General features: G+C 47.9%; 1 protein-coding gene across 1 annotated transcript in view; it reads right to left on the bottom strand.

Annotated features, from left to right (window-relative positions):
* TMEM132B (transmembrane protein 132B) overlaps positions 1-19304 on the bottom strand; it is a 926737-nt gene that overhangs the window by 264778 nt on the left and 642655 nt on the right. The gene's annotated exons all lie outside the window — the stretch shown is intronic.

The raw sequence follows: 19304 nt of genomic DNA, 5'->3' as shown, positions 1-19304 counted from the left end.
CCCAACTACTTAGTACTCAGCAGCTTGGCAATGGAAGCAGGAGTCTGGCAGACTGGATGGTGTGCCAACTACTGAGACTCACACAGCTCCTCACACACCATCCTGCATCCTCCTCCCGGGAACATGCTGACTGGCGGAGAGGAGGTGGAGCTTGTGCTCGTCTCTGCTGTTTGTTAATGGGTATGGGACTGATAAGCCCAGACAGTGTGCATCACTCAAACATTTACCAAAACATTTGCCTCTTCACCTATAGTCTCCGCACCCTCCTCTAGCCTCTCGGTCTACTCTGCTAAACCCTCCTATCCCTAACAGAGACAACACCACTTCTCCTCAAAACCCCACCCTTCCTCTACTGTAGCCTGTCTCTGTATATTCCTTTCCTGTAACAGAGGAGCATTGCAGATGCAAGATACTTCACAGGGACCAGACAGATCATCCCTCTTGACAGGTAAGTGCCAGTGGATGTGTTAAAATGTTTTAATGTTATCTAGGGGTGTTGTATATTTATACAATGTAGAGGGATGTAGTTGTTGTTGTTGTTGTTTTGGGGGGGTTATTGGAGTAAGTTTTAATACTGTCTGTGGTGGGATGGTCTATTAACGTTGTGTGTGTAGGGAAAGTGTGTTAATATTATCTGTAGTAAATGATTTTTCTTGCATTATTTGGTGGACACTGCATTGTCTTTGTATGCACTGCTCTCTGAATTATGTGGCAGCCACTGCATTTTTCTCTGTATTATATGGTGGTCACGTGATATTCTGTTTTATATGGTAATCATCATGTTGTTCTCTGTGTTATATGGTGGTCACAGGAAAGCTCTCTGTATTATATGGTGGTAATTGAGATGTTCTCTGTATTATATGGCGTTCATTGCATTGCTCTCCGTATTATATGGCAGTCACTGCAATACTCTCTGTATTTTATGGTGGTCACTGCAATGCTCTCTTCATTATACAGAGGTCACTACTTTGCTCTCTGTATTATATGGTGGTCACTACAAGTCTCTCTGTATTATGTGGCAGGCATTGGGATGCTCCCTGCATTATATTCCAGTGACTGTGATGCTCTCTGTATAATATGGTTGGCATTACAATGCTCTCTGCAAAACCATTTTAATTAGCGTGCCAAACCCGAGAGAGACAGGTTCAGTTGGAAACATTACCTCACAGAAACGGTAGTTCATAAGTGGAATAGCCTCCCATCAGAAGTGGTAGAGGCTAACAAAGTAGAGCAAATTAAACATGCTCGGGATAGGCATATGAATATCCTTACAAAGAACTAAGGTTGAAAAAGGGTTGTAATTACCTAAAAGATAAAAAAAAAAGATGTTTTTAAAAAAAAAGGCGCAGACTAGATGGGCTTAGTGGTTCTTATCTGCCATCAAATTTTATGTTTCTATAACTCTTCAGTTTTGCACTACCCCCCTTCACACACACACACACACACACACACACACACACACACACACACACACACACACACACACACACACACACACACACACTTCCCGTGGGCCCTTCATTGCCCAGTCCATCCCTGGACCCCTGGTATGTGCAGAAACATGTACTGCTGATGCTGGTTTAAGCATTTCAAACTTTAAATACCAACATTTGTATTCAATCAGCGGTTGTTAGTATTCCATATTTCAATATTTTATAAGCCAGCACCAGGTTTCAAATTCATTCCTGATGAAAATTTTATGTAGTCAGATCTTCAAATAAATGCACATTGCTTTGTTTTAGTTATTTGTTTGTTTGTTTGTTTGTTTACTTAAAAATGGCTTTACTTTAACAGCTTCATTGGAAGATATGGAAAAAATAATGATTGGATAGTATTTATTATACTTGAGAAAGTGAACAGACAAGATGTGTGAAACACTTTGGTTATTAACTATAATAATAACAACTAACCCGTCTGAAAATCTGTACACTCATTAACCCTGTACTATAACCAGTAGAACTCAAGTGGATGGATTAGTAAAAGATACCGCTGCCCACACTTAAAAATAAAAGCAAATAAACTCATTGAGTACTGTAGCAAAGAAAATGGAATCCAGATATACAGTACTCAAGTGCAGACACCGCTACCATTTAGTCTGGGAGAGCACTTACTGTATCTCTACATATAGCATTTCAGAATACAGGATCAACCGGTGCTCACAGACCGCACTTATCATATTACATCAACGGCTACAAAATAACATCAAAAGGAGAACTGCATCTCATGTCAAATACAGCTAAGCAAATACCTTTCTGATATTATTAGAGACCGTTGAGTGCATTATCTACCCCCTTTGATTAATGCGATCTGTTACAGAACGTTCTGACTATCTTTAGGCTGAACTGGTAGAGAGACTCTAAAGTCTGTTTTTTTTTAAATAAATTCAAGATATTTATGAGGACATACATATATGAGCTTTGTCTAAATTGGTATTTTATTTTGAAAAGTTTTCTAGACATATGGGTCCTCATTCCAAGTTGATCGCACCAAGCAACTTTTTGCTGCTGGTGCAATCAACTAATCTCCGCCTATGGGGGAGTGTATTTTAGCATAGCAGGGCTGCGATCCCTTGTGCAGCCCTGCTATGCTAAAAAAGTTCACACAAAACAAGACCAGCCCTGGACATACTTACCCTGTGCGACGGATCCAGCGATGATGGGCTCGGCTTTGACGTCAGACATCCGCCCTCCGTTCGCCTGGACACACCTGCAATTTTCTTACCACTCCCCGAAAATGATCTCCAACAGTCAGTTGACGCCCCAGAACACCTTCCTGCAGTCAATCTTCTTGCTATCGCCGCTGCGACCACTTTTTCTGCTGTCAGCATCGTTGCCGTCACCGGGCAATGACGCGCATGCGCAGTAGTGACCTGGTCGCAGCTGTGCGAACAAAAGCACGCTGAGATCGGGTCGGAATGACCCCCATTGTATCTATTAATACAATACTACATGTATTTTAGTAACATAATGGGCAGGATGTAATATAATCGAAGTTCGCCCGACGTGCGGGATGCTGGCCGAACTCGGACGTTTTTTTAAAGGGGGAAATTATTTAAAAGGCACGGTTTTGCCTTGCACATGACTGCCCCTTTAAAAAAAAGTCTGTGTTCGGTGGGCATCCTGAACGTCAGGTGAACTCGGACTCTATTACAGCTTGTAATAGACAGTGTAAAGATTGTTTGACACATCAGATATAAAACTAGACACAAGTAATGGTAATAAATACAGGAAAATCTAATGAATATAATGACAAATTGTGCTTTACAGGCAGCATCTGCAGTGGCGTAAGTTTGACCCAGTTGCCTGGAGGCAAGAAAAATATTGGTGACACCCCCCCCCCCCTATATATAAATATATATATATATATATATGCTCCTGCAGATTCTTACTATATGAAGCTACTACAAAACCGTTGCATCTAGGTAGATCTTTGTAGGGGTCCAGCCACACACTACATAGATCTGCTCAGTCCCTCCCAATGCTGATTATTCCTCTGACAATTAATTTGCAAGTGTCATATCCAGGATTAGAACCAGAGGCGTCACTAGGGTTGGTGTCACCCGGTGTGGTAACTCATGGTGTCACCCCCCTATGGACCATACGGCGCGTGCTCACAAAGTAAGATGCAATCGCATCCAGCTTATGCGAACACCTCTACCTGATTTGACAGGCAGAGGAGTTCACGGGGTGGCGATGCGGCGTTGTGGGGTTATCAACTCGGCATTGTGGGGGAATGTCATCATAAATGGAGATGAGTTCGGGGCGGCCATGTGACATCACACGCGGACGCTGCGATTGGAAACATGGCGGCGTGTTACCCTAAATCATCGATGCGATCCCAATTGTATTGCGATTGCATCACTGGCCGCCAATAGCACACGGAATGAGCCAAAATTCACATTATGCCACACGGAATGAGCCAAAATTCACATTATGCCACATGGAATGAGCCAAAATTCACCCGAAATGAGCCAAATTCACATTGTACCACACGGAATGAGCCAAAATTCACATTATGCCACACGGAATGAGCCAAAATTCACATTATGCCACACAGTATGGGGCCGCAATTCAGGGACAGGGAGAGGGACAGGGATAGTGACAGAGGGACAGGGAGAGTGACAGAGGGACATAGGGACAGGGAGAGTGACAGCAGTGACATAGGGACAGGGAGAGTGACAGCAGGGACAGGGAGAGTGACATCAGGGACATAGGGACAGGGAGAGCGACAGCAGGGACTGGGAGATAGACAGCAGGGACATAGGGACAGGGAAAGTGACAGAGAGAGGGCCAGCAACGAAATACAGAAGGGAGAGAGAAAGGCAGCAGTGTAAGATTACCTTACCAGCAGCGGCGGTGTGGAGAAGGCAGGTGATTGGCGGCGTAGCATTTGTTACTTTTAACAAATTACAAAATACACTGGTACTTTATGGCCTATTTTTTACTCACAGAGGGACGGGGTAAAAACGGGAGGACAAGCATGGCATCCAGGGCAGCGGGAGGCTAAAGTAAAAAATGGGAGCGTCCCACTAAATGCAGGAGGGTAGACAAGTCTGGTATAAACATGTTAAAAAAAAAGTCCCATATGGAAAAAAAGATAGAGTAAAATACACATACCTATTAAAACTAAACACCAAATAAAGCAAACAAAACAGTTCAGGCAAAATCCCGACTCTCCCCCCCCCCCTCCCCCCTCTCTCCTGCTTATAATCGATTCACTCACCATGAGACTATGCACTCTTGCAAATCTTTCCGCACCAGGTCACCTCACTCCCACTCCCAACAGCAAGCAGCTCCCAATGTGCTGGGGTACAGGGGGAGGGATCTGTTGCTGCTGCCACTACCGCGCCCGCAGAGCACGAAGTCAGCTCTGCTCAGTGCAGCAATGGTGCCCGCGGTGCGAGGCCGGCAATCAAGCTCTGCCCCTCATCGCGTCCGAAGTCGGCGGGGGTGAGGGGGCTTGGTGCCGGGAGGAAGGGGGATGCTGCCGCTGCGGATGTGGATGGGATGTGGGTGCGGGGGTGCAGCCCTTTTAGGTGTCACCCTATTGAAAGGTGACACCTGGCTGCGGGCCGCACCACCCGCACCCCCTCATGACGCCACTGATTAGAACCCACAACCTATTACACTGGAAGCATGCACCTTACTGATGTAGATATTTGCTCCTGTATAGGAAGTATGAGAATTCTAACTATATGAAGTTACGTGTAATTGTCAGAGAAATAACTTCATATAGTTAGAATTCTCATGTTTCCTTTATAGGAGCAAATAGCTCCATCAGTAAGGCGCCTGCTTCCAGTGTATCTATAATAAAGAGGGTGTGATTTGTAAGGTGTAGTGACCAGTGGGTGTCAGGAATCTGCATTCTCCATCACATTACTTACTGTGGAACTACTGGTTCCAGCAGTTCAGTTCAGGTCCAGTTCCAGTTTTCAGTCTACTGCAGCCTGAAGTACACAGTGCTTCAGCTAACTCACAGCTGATCTGAACACCCAATCCAGCGGGGTGTGTTCTCACAGAGATGCAACATCCAATCATCACAGACCAAGGGGTATAAACTCCAGTTCCTGGCTCAGTCTCATGGCCTTGGACAACGCGTCACATCCTTTGAACAGGCATCTCCTGTCTTCAGTCCTCTGTCTGCAGAGATTCCCCAGTGTATTGGACCTGTGGAACTACAGGTTCCAGCAGTTCCATTCCAGTTCCGTTTCCAGTTCCAGTCTGCAATCCCCTGTTTCCAGCGATCTCCTATTTCTGGCATTTCCAAGTTGTTTCCCTGTTCCAGTGTTCCTGTGGAACTACAAGTACCAGCATCCATTTCAGCTTTCTGTTAGGGTCTCCTGCCCTGTGCTGCCACGTCGTCATGGCAACCGGGAGACAAGTGCTAGCGGAGTAACCTGAGCGCAGCTGATACTCCGGTTCGGGTCTTTTGCTGTGCAGTGGTTACAGGCATGGGATCCGGTGCTGGTTTTTGTGCTCACAGTCTGTGAGGTCTGAGGGGGGCGTGGACAGCACCTGCTTTATAAGGCCTCTTCTCAGATTAAGCAGATGCTGCTGAATCTTTGTTGGTTAGTCAGTTCCTGAAAGTTAGCCAGTACTGTGTAGCTTTGTATTTTGTTATTGCTTACTGCAAATAGGCCTGGGCATTTGGTACTACACTCTGCCAATCCAGACCTAGCAGTAAGACTGGAGTCAGTCGTTTAGCCTGCTGAGGTTCTTTTGCTATTCTGTGAACCCAGCAGGTTTGTGGCTGTACTTTCAGACCTGCCTGCATAATCCTCTCTCACTGTGCAGGGCGTCCATGTGTCAGTTTAGTGGCAGTAAGCTGAACCTGGGCCCTGCAAGTGAGAATTAGGATTGTGGAGACTCTCCTTGTGTCTATTATTCCATCTCTGACCAAGGAGTTTACTGCCACACCCGTTGGTAACCCTTTAGGGTTTTGCTGTTGCCCTTAGCAACAGCATTTCGGGTTCTCTACGTATTAAAACACAACATCTTGCTTTTTCCATCTGAGCATTTCTAATACTAGGGAGACACCCAGTTTCTTAGCCTCTGGGCTTCTCTGTTCACTCTGTGTTGGTTTTGTTACCCTATCACCTTCTGTGTACGTTATGTCATATTTCCCAGTCTGTCTGTGAGTTCATTTGTTTTGCATCCCTCTCTGTTCAGACACCAGTACATTCCTGCAGGCACTGGTGTGCATAACAGTTCAAACACCAGTACATTCCTGCAGGCACTGGTGTGCATAACATATTCAGCAGCCCAATACTCCTGTTGAAATTTTGTGGGAATATGGAGCATACCCCTCAAAATACGTTGCAACAGGTGGTCGATCAGGTGCAGGTCCTGACCCATCAATTTAATGATTTGTCCATTAAAATGCACACCTCCCAGGCCGCTGGCGGAGCTCCCGCAGCAGCAGCACCTTCAGGGGTTAAGGAGCCGAAAGTAAATCTTCCGGATCGTTTTTCTGGAGATCGCTCGCAGTTCTTTTGTTTCAAGGAGAGCTGCAAGTTATATTTCCAGCTTAGGCCTCAGTCTTCTGGGTCAGAGATTCAGCGGGTGGGCATAGTGATTTCCTTGCTACAAGGAGACCCACAGGTCTGGGCATATGGGTTGCAGCCTGACTGTCCGTCGCTTAAAAGTGTTGATGCTTTTCTTACGGCACTGGGCATGTTGTATGATGACCCTGACAAGACGGCCTCAGCCGAGGCTCAGATTTCGATCCTTAAGCAAGGGCGAAGGCCAGTTGAGGTTTACTGTACGGAGTTTCGGAGGTTGGCCCATGATACCCAGTGGAATGACCCAGCCCTGAGACACCAGTACCGAAGAGGTCTTTCTAACCAGATAAAAGACCAACTGGTACAATATCCCTTGCCTGATAGCTTGGATCAGCTCATGCAGTTATCCATCCGGGTGGATAGACGGCTGAGAGAGCGTAGGCTTGAAAGGGAGACCGAGGTTTCCTTCTTTCCCAAGGGAACCTCAGACTCTGAGGAATTTTCCGAGGAGCCTATGCAGATTGGGGCTACCCGCCTCTCCTCGCGTGAGAAGACGCGGAGGAGACAGCAGGGGTTGTGTTTGTACTGTGGGAATAAGGGTCATGTGGTAGTATCATGCCCAGAAAAGCCGGAAAACTTCAGGGCCTGAGGGTGATGGGAAATATCCTGTCAGGCCAGAAGTCAGAATTTCCCAAGAAGACTTTTATCATTCCGGTGACCTTGAAGATCCTCGGTCAAACTGTCAAGACTGAGGCCTTTGTGGACAGTGGGGCCGACGGGGTTTTTATGGACCGCCAATTCGCCCTGAAACACTCTGTTTCCTTAGTACCCTTGGCGTCGGAAATTGAGATTTGTGGGTTAAACGGGGAACCATTATCCCAGGGTAAAATTACCTCTAGCACTAGCCAGATTTCTTTGTTTATTGGAGCGACACACTCTGAAAAATTGTCCTTTTATGTGACTGTCTGTACTTTTGCCCCATTGGTGTTGGGGTTACCCTGGTTAAGGGCCCACAATCCTCAATTTGACTGGGTCTCTGGGGAGATTCTTAGTTGGGGTACTGATTGTTTCAGGAGTTGCTTGAGCCTTCCAGTCAGGCTCTCGCAGCTAAGTTTGCCAGGATTGCCAGGGTGTTATGCAGATTTTGCGGACGTGTTCTCCAAAAAAGTTGCAGAGGTACTACCTCCCCATCGCCCCTATGACTGTGCCATTGATTTGTTGCCGAATGCTAAGCTTCCCAAGAGCAGGTTGTACTCCCTGTCACGTCCTGAGAGTCAGGCTATGGCAGAGTACATTCAGGAGAACTTGGCTAAAGGATTTATCAGACCTTCACAGTCTCCAGTTGGGTCGGGGTTCTTCTTCGTGGGTAAAAAGGACGGTTCATTGCGACCCTGCATCGACTTCAGGGAATTGAACCGTATCACGATTAAAAACTCATACCCACTGCCTCTCATTTCGGTCTTGTTTGACCAGCTTCGTACTGCCACCATTTTTTCTAAGATTGACCTACACGGTGCGTACAATCTAATCCGAATAAGAGAGGGGGATGAATGGAAGACTGCCTTTAATACCCACTCAGGGCATTATGAATATTTGGTGATGCCTTTTGGGCTCTGTAATGCCCCGGCAGTCTTCCAGGATTTCATGAACGATGTGCTCAGGGAATATTTGGATAGATTCTTAGTTGTATACTTAGATGACATCCTAATCTTCTCCCATTCCCTGGAGGAACATCGGAAGCATGTACGCTTAGTCCTCCAGAAACTCAGAGACCACCGGCTTGGGGCGAAGCTGGAGAAGTGCGAATTTGAAGTTCAGCAAATCGCATTTCTAGGATATATTATCTCCCCAGAAGGTTTCCAAATGGAGGGTTCCAAGGTACAGGCAGTCCTGGATTGGGTGCAGCCCACTAGTTTGAAGGCGCTTCAGCGTTTCCTGGGCTTTGCAAATTTTTATAGACGATTTATCGCTGGATTTTCGTCTATAGTGGCGCCCTTGGTGGCACTCACTAAGAAAGGGGCGGATGTTGCTCACTGGTCTCGTGAGGCCAAAGCGGCTTTTGCCCGTCTCAAAAGGGCATTTGTCTCGGCCAAGGTGCTGCGACACCCAGATCCAGAGCGTCCTTTTGTGGTGGAGGTGGAAGCCTCTGAGATGGGTATTGGGGCAGTGCTCTCTCAGATGGGAGTGTCTGATAATCGCCTTCATCCCTGTGCTTACTTTTCCCGTAAATTTTCACCTGCCGAGATGAATTATGACGTGGGTAACCGGGAATTGTTGGCTATTAAGGATGCACTCGAGGAGTGGAGACACTGGCTTGAGGGGGCTAAGTTTGTGGTCTCAATTCTCACCGACCATAAGAATTTGGCATATTTAGAGTCAGCGAAGCGTCTCAATGCCAGGCAGGCACGATGGGCTTTGTTTTTTGCTCGCTTTAATTTTTTGATAACATATCGCCCTGGGTCAAAAAACATCAAGGCTGATGCGCTCTCGCAGAGTTTTGCTCCAATCCAGGAGACCACCGAGGAGCCGTTGCCCATTGTGTCCCCATCATGTATTAAAGTGGGCATTACCCAGGACCTCTTGTCATTAGTCCTTAGAGCACAGGAGCAGGCTCCTCCAGACCTTCCGGTAGGTCTTTTGTTTGTGCCTCCTAGGTTAAGACAGCGAGTGTTCCTGGAATTCCATGCCAAGAAGTCGGCAGGTCACCCGGGTATTGCCAGAACTCGGGAGTTGCTATCTAGGGCGGTGTGGTGGCCCTCGGTGGCTAAGGATGTGGATCAGTGGGTTCGGGCATGTGACATCTGTGCCCGAAATAAGACTCCTAGAGGGGTTCCTGTTGGCCCATTACATCCACTCTCTATTCCATCTAAGCCATGGACCCACATTTCAATGGATTTTGTTGTGGACTTGCCCAAATCCTCGGGGATGACAGCCATCTGGGTTGTCGTTGACAGGTTTTCGAAGATGGCGCACTTCGTTCCACTGGTTGGGCTGCCATCGGCCAGACGCCTGTCTGAATTATTTATGCTGCATGTTGTGTGCCTCCACGGGTTGCCACTTGATGTGGTCTCTGACCGCGGATCCCAGTTTGTGGCCAAATTCTGGAGGGCATTTTGTTCCGATCTCCAGATTTCTGTCAGCTTGTCGTCAGGCTACCATCTGCAGTCTAATGGGCAGACTGAAAGGGTGAACCAGACCTTGGAGCAGTTCCTCAGGTGTTATGTCTCCAAGTGTCAGACTGACTGGGTTGCTCATCTGTCAATGGCGGAGTTTGCCTATAACAACGCGGCTCACTCTGCTACAGGGATCTCTCCCTTCCTTTGTGTGTATGGGCATCATCCTAAGGCCAATTCTTTTGACCCCCTGGACTCCACGCCTGGTGGTTCCTCTGTCGTTTCGGTCCTTAGAGGTATTTGGAGGAAAGTGAAGAAAGCCCTTGTGTCTGTGTCATTAGTGACCAAAAGGGTTTTTGATAAGCGGAAAAGACCCTGCAGCTTCAAATTAGGAGACTTCGTCTGGTTGTCTACCAAGAATTTGAAGTTGAAACAGCCATCTCATAAGTTAGGCCCCCGGTTCATCGGCCCTTATAAGATCACCAGGGTTATCAATCCGGTGGCATTTCAGTTAGATCTGCCCCGTTCTTTGGGTATCAATAAAACATTTCATTGTTCCCTTTTAAAACGGGCGATTAGTAATCCTTCTTCCAGAGGAAGACCTTCCCCTCTTCTGATACGTGGCCAGAGGGAGTTTGTTGTTGAAAGGATTCTTGACTCCAAGATGGTTCGGGGTCGGCTGTCATTTTTGGTGCACTGGAAGGGGTATGGCCCGGAGGAGCGGTCGTGGGTGCGCAGTTGTGATCTTCATGCCCCCAGACTGATACGCTCTTTCTTCTCGCAGTTCCCCGATAAACCCGGTGGTAGGGGTTCTTTGACCCCTCGTCAGAGGGGGGGTACTGTTAGGGTCTCCTGCCCTGTGCTGCCACGTCGTCATGGCAACCGGGAGACAAGTGCTAGCGGAGTAACCTGAGCGCAGCTGATACTCCGGTTCGGGTCTTTTGCTGTGCAGTGGTTACAGGCATGGGATCCGGTGCTGGTTTTTGTGCTCACAGTCTGTGAGGTCTGAGGGGGGCGTGGACAGCACCTGCTTTATAAGGCCTCTTCTCAGATTAAGCAGATGCTGCTGAATCTTTGTTGGTTAGTCAGTTTCTGAAAGTTAGCCAGTACTGTGTAGCTTTGTATTTTGTTATTGCTTACTGCAAATAGGCCTGGGCATTTGGTACTACACTCTGCCAATCCAGACCTAGCAGTAAGACTGGAGTCAGTCGTTTAGCCTGCTGAGGTTCTTTTGCTATTCTGTGAACCCAGCAGGTTTGTGGCTGTACTTTCAGACCTGCCTGCATAATCCTCTCTCACTGTGCAGGGCGTCCATTTGTCAGTTTAGTGGCAGTAAGCTGAACCTGGGCCCTGCAAGTGAGAATTAGGATTGTGGAGACTCTCCTTGTGTCTATTATTCCATCTCTGACCAAGGAGTTTACTGCCACACCCGTTGGTAACCCTTTAGGGTTTTGCTGTTGCCCTTAGCAACAGCATTTCGGGTTCTCTACGTATTAAAACACAACATCTTGCTTTTTCCATCTGAGCATTTCTAATACTAGGGAGACACCCAGTTTCTTAGCCTCTGGGCTTCTCTGTTCACTCTGTGTTGGTTTTGTTACCCTATCACCTTCTGTGTACGTTATGTCATATTTCCCAGTCTGTCTGTGAGTTCATTTGTTTTGCATCCCTCTCTGTTCAGACACCAGTACATTCCTGCAGGCACTGGTGTGTATAACAGTTCAAACACCAGTACATTCCTGCAGGCACTGGTGTGCATAACACTTTCCTACGAGTCACATTCGGTGTACAAGTTCTCCTGGTTCCTGTGTTCCTGTTTCCAGTGGTTTCCTTGTTACCATTCTTCAGTCTTCAGTTTGCTATGAACTCCAGCCACAGTTTGCCACAACAACTTGCAGTAAGAGACTTTCTTCAGGTGTTCTTCCATTACTCAGCCTGTGCACCTGATTACCAGCATCTAGCATTGTGCATTGCATTCAGCACTTAACAACTTGCTGTGTTAGAACTGTCTCCTGCTAGGGCCTTGCTTGGCTTAAAGACGTGTGCTTCTACAGAGACTGTGTGCTTTGATAGCTATTTGTTATATATCGGAGTTTCGTTTGCTGCATCTGATTTCATTATTGCCTTATCATTTATATCAAGTTACAAGATCATCTTCTTTGCTCATTTGTTACCAGTGACTTTTGAAATATTCATTTATTGGATTAAGTTATTATTCATTGTTCCTGTAATCCGTCATCCCTGTGTGATAATAAATATCAAGCGCACATGCGCGGAACTTTTCGTCAGTCTCCCAGTTTCCTCTATCACTCCTACACTGACCCACTAGTGCCCCCTCTGGGGACAGACAAAGTTACAGAATCCTGACAGTGGGGAAGTCGGCTACGGAAGAGATACCGGCTGCTGTCAATTAACTTAATTGATTAATGTCGCTGAACACACAGAACCGGAGGAGAAGTGCCCCCCTTCAAAGCAGGAGCCCGGCGGCAGTTGACTCTGTTGCCTCCCAGAGTTCTGCCTTTGTGCATCTGGTTATAACATGCAACAATAGGAAAGCACAGATAGCATAATTGTAGTACCTGTCAGCAGTTAGGAATGGAATCTACAGTATACTATATATATATATATATATATATATAATTACAATAAACACAACATACTTTGCACTGTATTTTTGTCTGAAAAAGGGGACATCTCCTGAAACATCACCATTTGATTAAACACACCCTGCAGGTTTTTTTTTCATTCACCAGTCTCTGAGTGCCGCCCGATCTATGGACTGTATATATGTGTATGTATATATATATATATATATATATATATATATATATATATATATATCCCCCCCCCACCCACATATATAGAGATTGCTTGATATAGGCAGACCAACAGATATAGATAGATTAGATACATACATAGATAGATAGACAGACAGACAGACAGAAACTATACAGAGACAAGTGAGACCGATGGATGGATAGATAGACAGTCAGACAGACAGACAGGGATAATCACAAAGAAAAACAAACTCACCCAGTTGAAGTTCCTCTACACACTCACATGGTCCAGGGCTGTCTCCTTATTGTTCCTTCAGGCAGGTGAGATAGCTCTGTGGAGATGGGGGCATCTAGTGGCTTCTGGCAGTACTGCAGTTAGCAGTAACAAGTTCTCTGCTCCCGGAGCCATCACTTGTTCGTTACGTTAGCCCCCTCCAATTCCCCCTCTCCTCCCACTGACATCACTGCACTGACACATCAGCAGCATGGGTGGTCTAGAAGAGCCGCGCCTCATGCTGCCAGCTCCACTGTCTGCCACAGTGTTACAGGCGCAGTGGTAGCTAACAGCAATCCCGCACAGCACAGGGATGCAGAGCAGGGATGGCGCCTCTAATGCCTGGGGCCTTCCTGCTTTGCATCCCTTTGCTAAGTGGGTTCTGCCGGCACTGACTGTTGCTCCATTGGCGTTTCTTTAATGGGTGCAGTGTGTACGGTGCACACGGGCCCCTGAGTCTCGGCGGGGCCCACACCACACACACTACACCCATTTAAGATAAGAATAATTTATTGTCACTATAGCATGAACAAGTATAGCGAAATTACATGCAGTTCTCATATCATAGTACACCAGATAAAATATCGTACACCAGATAAAATACATCAGATAACAATTTAGCAAAGCTGAGAATTCAAGCTAACAATCACAGAAGGGAAGAAACTATTCCATAACCTAGTGGTTCGACATCTTAAACTCCTATAACATCTCCCCGAAAAAAACACATTACAAGGGTGACTCCTATCCTCAATCATCTTAATTGCCTTCGACAGACTCCTTGCAGTGAGTACATCCGCCAACCTAGGCAAGGATTGGCCAATGATCCTCTCTGCAGATTTGATCACTCTCTCCAGGGCAGCAAGATCAGAACACTTGGCATTACCATACCACACCGTGATCGCCAGTGGCGGAACTAGCAAGTGGTGGGCCCAGGCGCAAAAATATGCTCTGGGCCCCCCTTCTCCACATCATGGGGAGAAACAGTGGGTGATAGCAGGAGAGGCCATGGGTAATGGAAAGCCAGGTGGTGACTGGGGAGTCAATGGGTGACAGGTAGAGGTGGCTGGGAGAGACAGATGATTGGGGAGGCAGTAGGTGATGAGAAGAGGCAAAGGGTGGTAGGGGGAGGTAGTGGGCATAGGATGGTAACTGGAGAGTCAGTGTGTGACGGAGAGGTAAAGGGTGACAGAGAAAGGCAGTGAGTGACAGGAGAGGCAGTGGATGATGGGGAGAGACAGAGGGTGGCAGGGGGAGGCAATGGGTGGTAAGTGCAACTCTGTTAGCTCAGCTGACAAAGACAAAAAGTGGGTGACAAAGGTAGAAGGTAACAGGGAAAATCAGTGGGTGACAGGGAGATGACATGGGAGAGGCAGATAGGGAAAGGCAGTGGGTGAATGGAGAGGTAGAGGGTGATGGGGAGAGGCAGAGGGTGGAAGGAGGTGACTAAAGTCAATGGGTGACAGATAGGGAGAGGATGCCAGGGAGAGGCAATGGGTGACTGGGTAATTACTGGGTTATGGGTAGTCAGTGGGTGACAGGGAGAGACAGAGGGAGACAGGGAGAGACATGGGTGAAATTGGAAGGTAAAGGGAGACAGGGAGAGGAAGTGGATGACAGCTGAAGGTGCAGGGAGACTGGGAGAGGCAGAGGGCGACTGGGAGATGGGGAGAGACTGAGTGTGACAGGAAAATAGTTGTGGTGAGAGACAGAGGGTGACAGTAGAAGGTAGAGAGTGAGAGGGAGGTAGTTGGTGATGGGGAGAGGCAGTGGGTAACAGCTTTGAGGTGGCTGCAGGCAGACACACTCATTGGTTTACTTACTGCCGGGACCTGGGACCATACCAGACTAGCTTTGCTGGCTCATTCAGTGTCATGAGATGGAATGGCATGCAGGCAGGGGCAGGGCTGTTCCTCCTATTCGCCTGGCCATAAAGTTATGCTACATAGATTTAAAAACTAACATATTCTCATAGAGCTGACCAGCATTAGTTTTAGAGAAGAGTAGTCATGTTTATTGGCCCTCATTCCGAGTTGATCGGTCGCAAGGCGAATTTAGCAGAGTTACACACGCTAAGCCGCCGCCTACTGGGAGTGAATCTTAGCTTCTTAAAATTGCGACCGATGTATGCGCAATATTGCGTTTACTAACTACTTAGCAGTTTCAGAGTAGCTCCAGACTTACTCTGCCTGTGCGATCATTTCAGTGCTTGTCGTTCCTGGTTGACGTCACAAACACACCCAGCGTTCGCCCAGGCACTCCCACCGTTTCTCCGGCCACTCCTGCGTTTTTTCCGGAAACGGTAGCGTTTTCAGCCACACGCCCCTGAAACGCCGTGTATCCGCCTAGTAACACCCATTTCCTGTCAATCACATTACGATCGCCGGAGCGAAGAAAAAGCCGTGAGTAAAAATACTATCTTCATAGTAAAGTTACTTGGCGCAGTCGCAGTGCGAACATTGCGCATGCGTACTAAGCGGATTTTCACTGCGATGCGATGAAAAATACCGAGCGAACAACTCGGAATGAGGGCCATTGTTCACAAATATTTGTGCCAGTGCTAGTCGGTAGTGAACAAGCTCACGAATCTGCCTAAATTCAATGGGGGTCATTCCGAGTTGATCGCACACTGCCGATTTTCGTAGCGCAGTGATCAGATAAAAAACTGCAAATCTGTGCATACGTATGTGGCGCAATGCACACGTGCCTCGTACAGGTACATAGTGCATCGTTGCTGTGAAATGCTTCTAGTGACGAATCCATTCGCACAGCCGATTGCAAGGAAATTGACAGGAAGAGGGTGTTTATGGGTGTCAACTGACCATTTTCTGGGAGTGGTTGGGCAAACGCAGGCATGTCCAGGCGTTTGCAGGGCGGGTATCTGACGTCAATTCCAGGTCCTCCGTCGCTAGGATCATCGCACAGGAAAAGTAACTACAGGGCTGGTCTTGTTTTGCACAAAATGTTTTTGTACCGCTCGGCTGCACATGCGATCGCACACTTGCAAAGAGAAAATACACTCCCCCGTGGGCGGCGACTATGCATTTGCAGGGCTGCTAAAAGTAGCTAGCGAGCGAACAACTCGGAATGAGGGCCAATGAGTCTGGAGATGGAGATTTGCAATATTGAGTGTGTTCCTTCCCAGGATTTAATTAGATAGATAGATACCGCAACACAGACTGTCTCTGCCAATCTTGAGTAGTTTCTTCAAGCTCAACATCTTGACTGATTGCAGCAACAGTTGGTGGGAGTTGTGAGGGTCTCTGCAGGGAGCGGACACTGCTGCATGGCATGCCCGGTAATTCCGTTGCCTCGTCCAAGGCTGCCGGTTCCTGCTCCCCTTAAGTAACAGTGAGCCGCCGCAGTGGAGAGGCAGGGATAGAACAAGGAAAAGTCGGCACTGACGTTATGCCGCACAATGCAGACTACAACAGGTGACAGGGGTAACTGTGGGGGGGCAAGGGGTACGCTGGACAGCTTGATTGTATGGTATTTTTTTGTCCACTTGTGCCATACTGGACAAGCGGCAGGCACAATTAGGCACTGCGGAATATAAATAAGAAAAGGGAGTACCAGAGACAGGGGTGGATTGGGAACTAAAAGTGACCTTGGAAAAATTCCTAAAAGCAACACTGTAACTGCAGCCTACTTCTAACCCCACCCTAATTGCTGCCTAAACTAATCCTAACCCCAGCCTAACCGTAATCTAATCCTATCCCTATCCTAAATGCAGCCTAACCCTAACCGCAGCCTAATATTAACCCTACCCTAACTGCATCTTAACCCTAATTGCAGCCCTATACTAACCCTGCCCTAACCAAGACCATTCCTAACCCTACCCTAACTACAACCTAACCCATACTCGAACCTATCCCTACCCTAACTGAGGCATAACCCTAACCCATGCCTAATCCTAACCCCACCCTAACTGCAGCCTAACCAAAGCCTAACCTCAACCCCACCCTGACTGCAGTCTAACCCTACCTTATGCGTGGGGGAAGGGGTGATTGGAGATGCTGCAAATGGGGTTAGTTAGAGCTGTGAAGGAAGAGAGAGCAGGAAAGGGGAATTTGTGTGGAAGACAGTGCGATTGAAGGGGTCATTTGGAGCTTTGAGGGGAGCAGGACAGAGGAATGTTTGTGGGGGTGGGATAGGGTTTGGTGGGTGCCTTGGATTTGTTTGGGGAGATTTTGAGCTGTGAGGGGAGTTGGAGCTAGAGAGAGGAATGTGTGTGTGTGTGTGTGTGTGTGTGTGTGTGTGTGTGTGTGTGTGTGTGGTTGGGGGGGGGGGTTGGAGCTAGAGAGGGGAGAGCGCAGTTGAGGGGAAAATGTGCAGAGGAGGGGGTATGTACCACAGATGAGAGGTGAGTTTGGAGCTGTAAGGTGAGATCTAGCAGGAGAAGGGAATCTATGTGGGGGAGGGGGGTGAACAGAGGTTCTGCAGATGGGGGATTTGGAGCTGTGAGGGGAGAGAAAGTAGGAGATCAGAACATGCGTGGGGGCGAAGGGAGAGTTACAGATGAAACGGATGTGGGGGGTGGCGGCCAATAATTGTGAGGAAACAAGAGTAGCCTACAGGGGCGGGTCTTTTGGGGTGCTGTGTATGGGGTGCGGGCTGTAGCTGTGGAGGAACAAAGAGGAGCCTGTGCGGAGAGGGAGGGTCGGGTGGTGCCGTGAATGGGGGGGTTGGGCTGTAGCTGTGAGAAGGTACTGTGGATGGGTAAACATGCCACTTACTGCTGTTAGTAGGAGCTGCTTTCGGACCATTACTAAATGTGCTCTTCTGCCTGGGAGTCGGGACTGGGAACTGGTGAGGCGACTGGAAGAATTCTGTCAGAAGCTCCTCCAAGCTGCAAGTCCCTGACAGGTGCCAGCGTGCTGCCAGTATGTGCCTGTCATTTAAATTGGTGACTGACAAGCTGCTGGGGGCATGGCCACATGCAGCATTCGGGCCCGTAGCATGGCCTGCCTGCCAGGAAATGTCTCTGTTGGAAGTAATCAGGCAGAGGCAGGAGGCAGCAATGCATTACTAAGTCAGGGGGAGGAGCTGAGAGGAGAGAGTGACTCCTCCTCCTGCTCCAGCCGGGACCCGAACATGATGAACAGTGACTGTGAGTGACTCCTTTCCAGGCCCAACGTTATTGTGCAGAGATCCTGGGGCACTGGTGGCAAGCGCAGCTCTGCCGGCATTTAATGAGTCATTGTGACTCATTGTAATGCCATTGGCAGTGGGCCCCTTCACTGCGGTGGATCCAGGTGCAAAGCACTGGCTGCACCGCTAGTAGTTCTGCCTCTGGTGATCGCGTAGGTCAGCAAGCTCTCAATCACACAGCGGTAGAAATTAACAAGAGTTGATTGCTGCAGACCTGCTGCTCAGAGCTTCCGTAAGAAAAAAAGCTGAGCCTTTCCAACCACTGACGTGATATGCGAAGACCATGATAAATCCTCTGTATTTTCACATCGGTAACCCTGTCCACCTCCTCACCATTCAATATCAACGGGCAGATGCTGGTTGTCTTAGATTTCCTAAAGTCTATCACAATCTCCTTAGTTGTTTCTCCTATACTTACCTTTCCGGAGTCCATCGCTGACCATGTGTATGCCCCCTCCTCTCCCATAGCCGTCGCGCCACTGCTAGCGCACTGACCACTAGAGACTCTGGCACAGTGCCAGAGTCTACAGCACATGCGCAGGACTCTGGAAAAATGGCGCGGTGGACATTTTTCGTAGTCCTGCGCTTGCGCTGTAGGCTCTGGCACTGTGCCAGAGTCTAGAGTGCTGAGAGCGCTGGCAGCGGTGTGACGGCTACAGGAGAGGAGGGGGCCCACACACGGAGTCTGCACACGGGTCCCCTCCTCTCTAGAGATGCCCCTGTGTAGCTCCCAACCATCCTGACTTCAGCACATACCACAGGAAGAATGATCATACCACTGTGACTCAGCCACGCCCCCAAGTCCTAATTTGGAACTTACTAATGTTGAGTGTTATGCAATAGATGTAAAATGTATATGTTTATATGTTCATATGTCCTACTGGACTGAACTACAAATTCCGGTAACATAGTTGCAAATATGGTTTCTTCCACATGTATGCCTTTCTGACCACATTTTAATTATTTTTTGTCATTTACCAGTATGTTTTTAA

This window comes from Pseudophryne corroboree, chromosome 1, assembly GCF_028390025.1.
Source record: "Pseudophryne corroboree isolate aPseCor3 chromosome 1, aPseCor3.hap2, whole genome shotgun sequence".
NCBI classification, from domain to species: domain Eukaryota; kingdom Metazoa; phylum Chordata; class Amphibia; order Anura; family Myobatrachidae; genus Pseudophryne; species Pseudophryne corroboree.
This window is presented reverse-complemented; position numbering and strand designations above follow the sequence as displayed.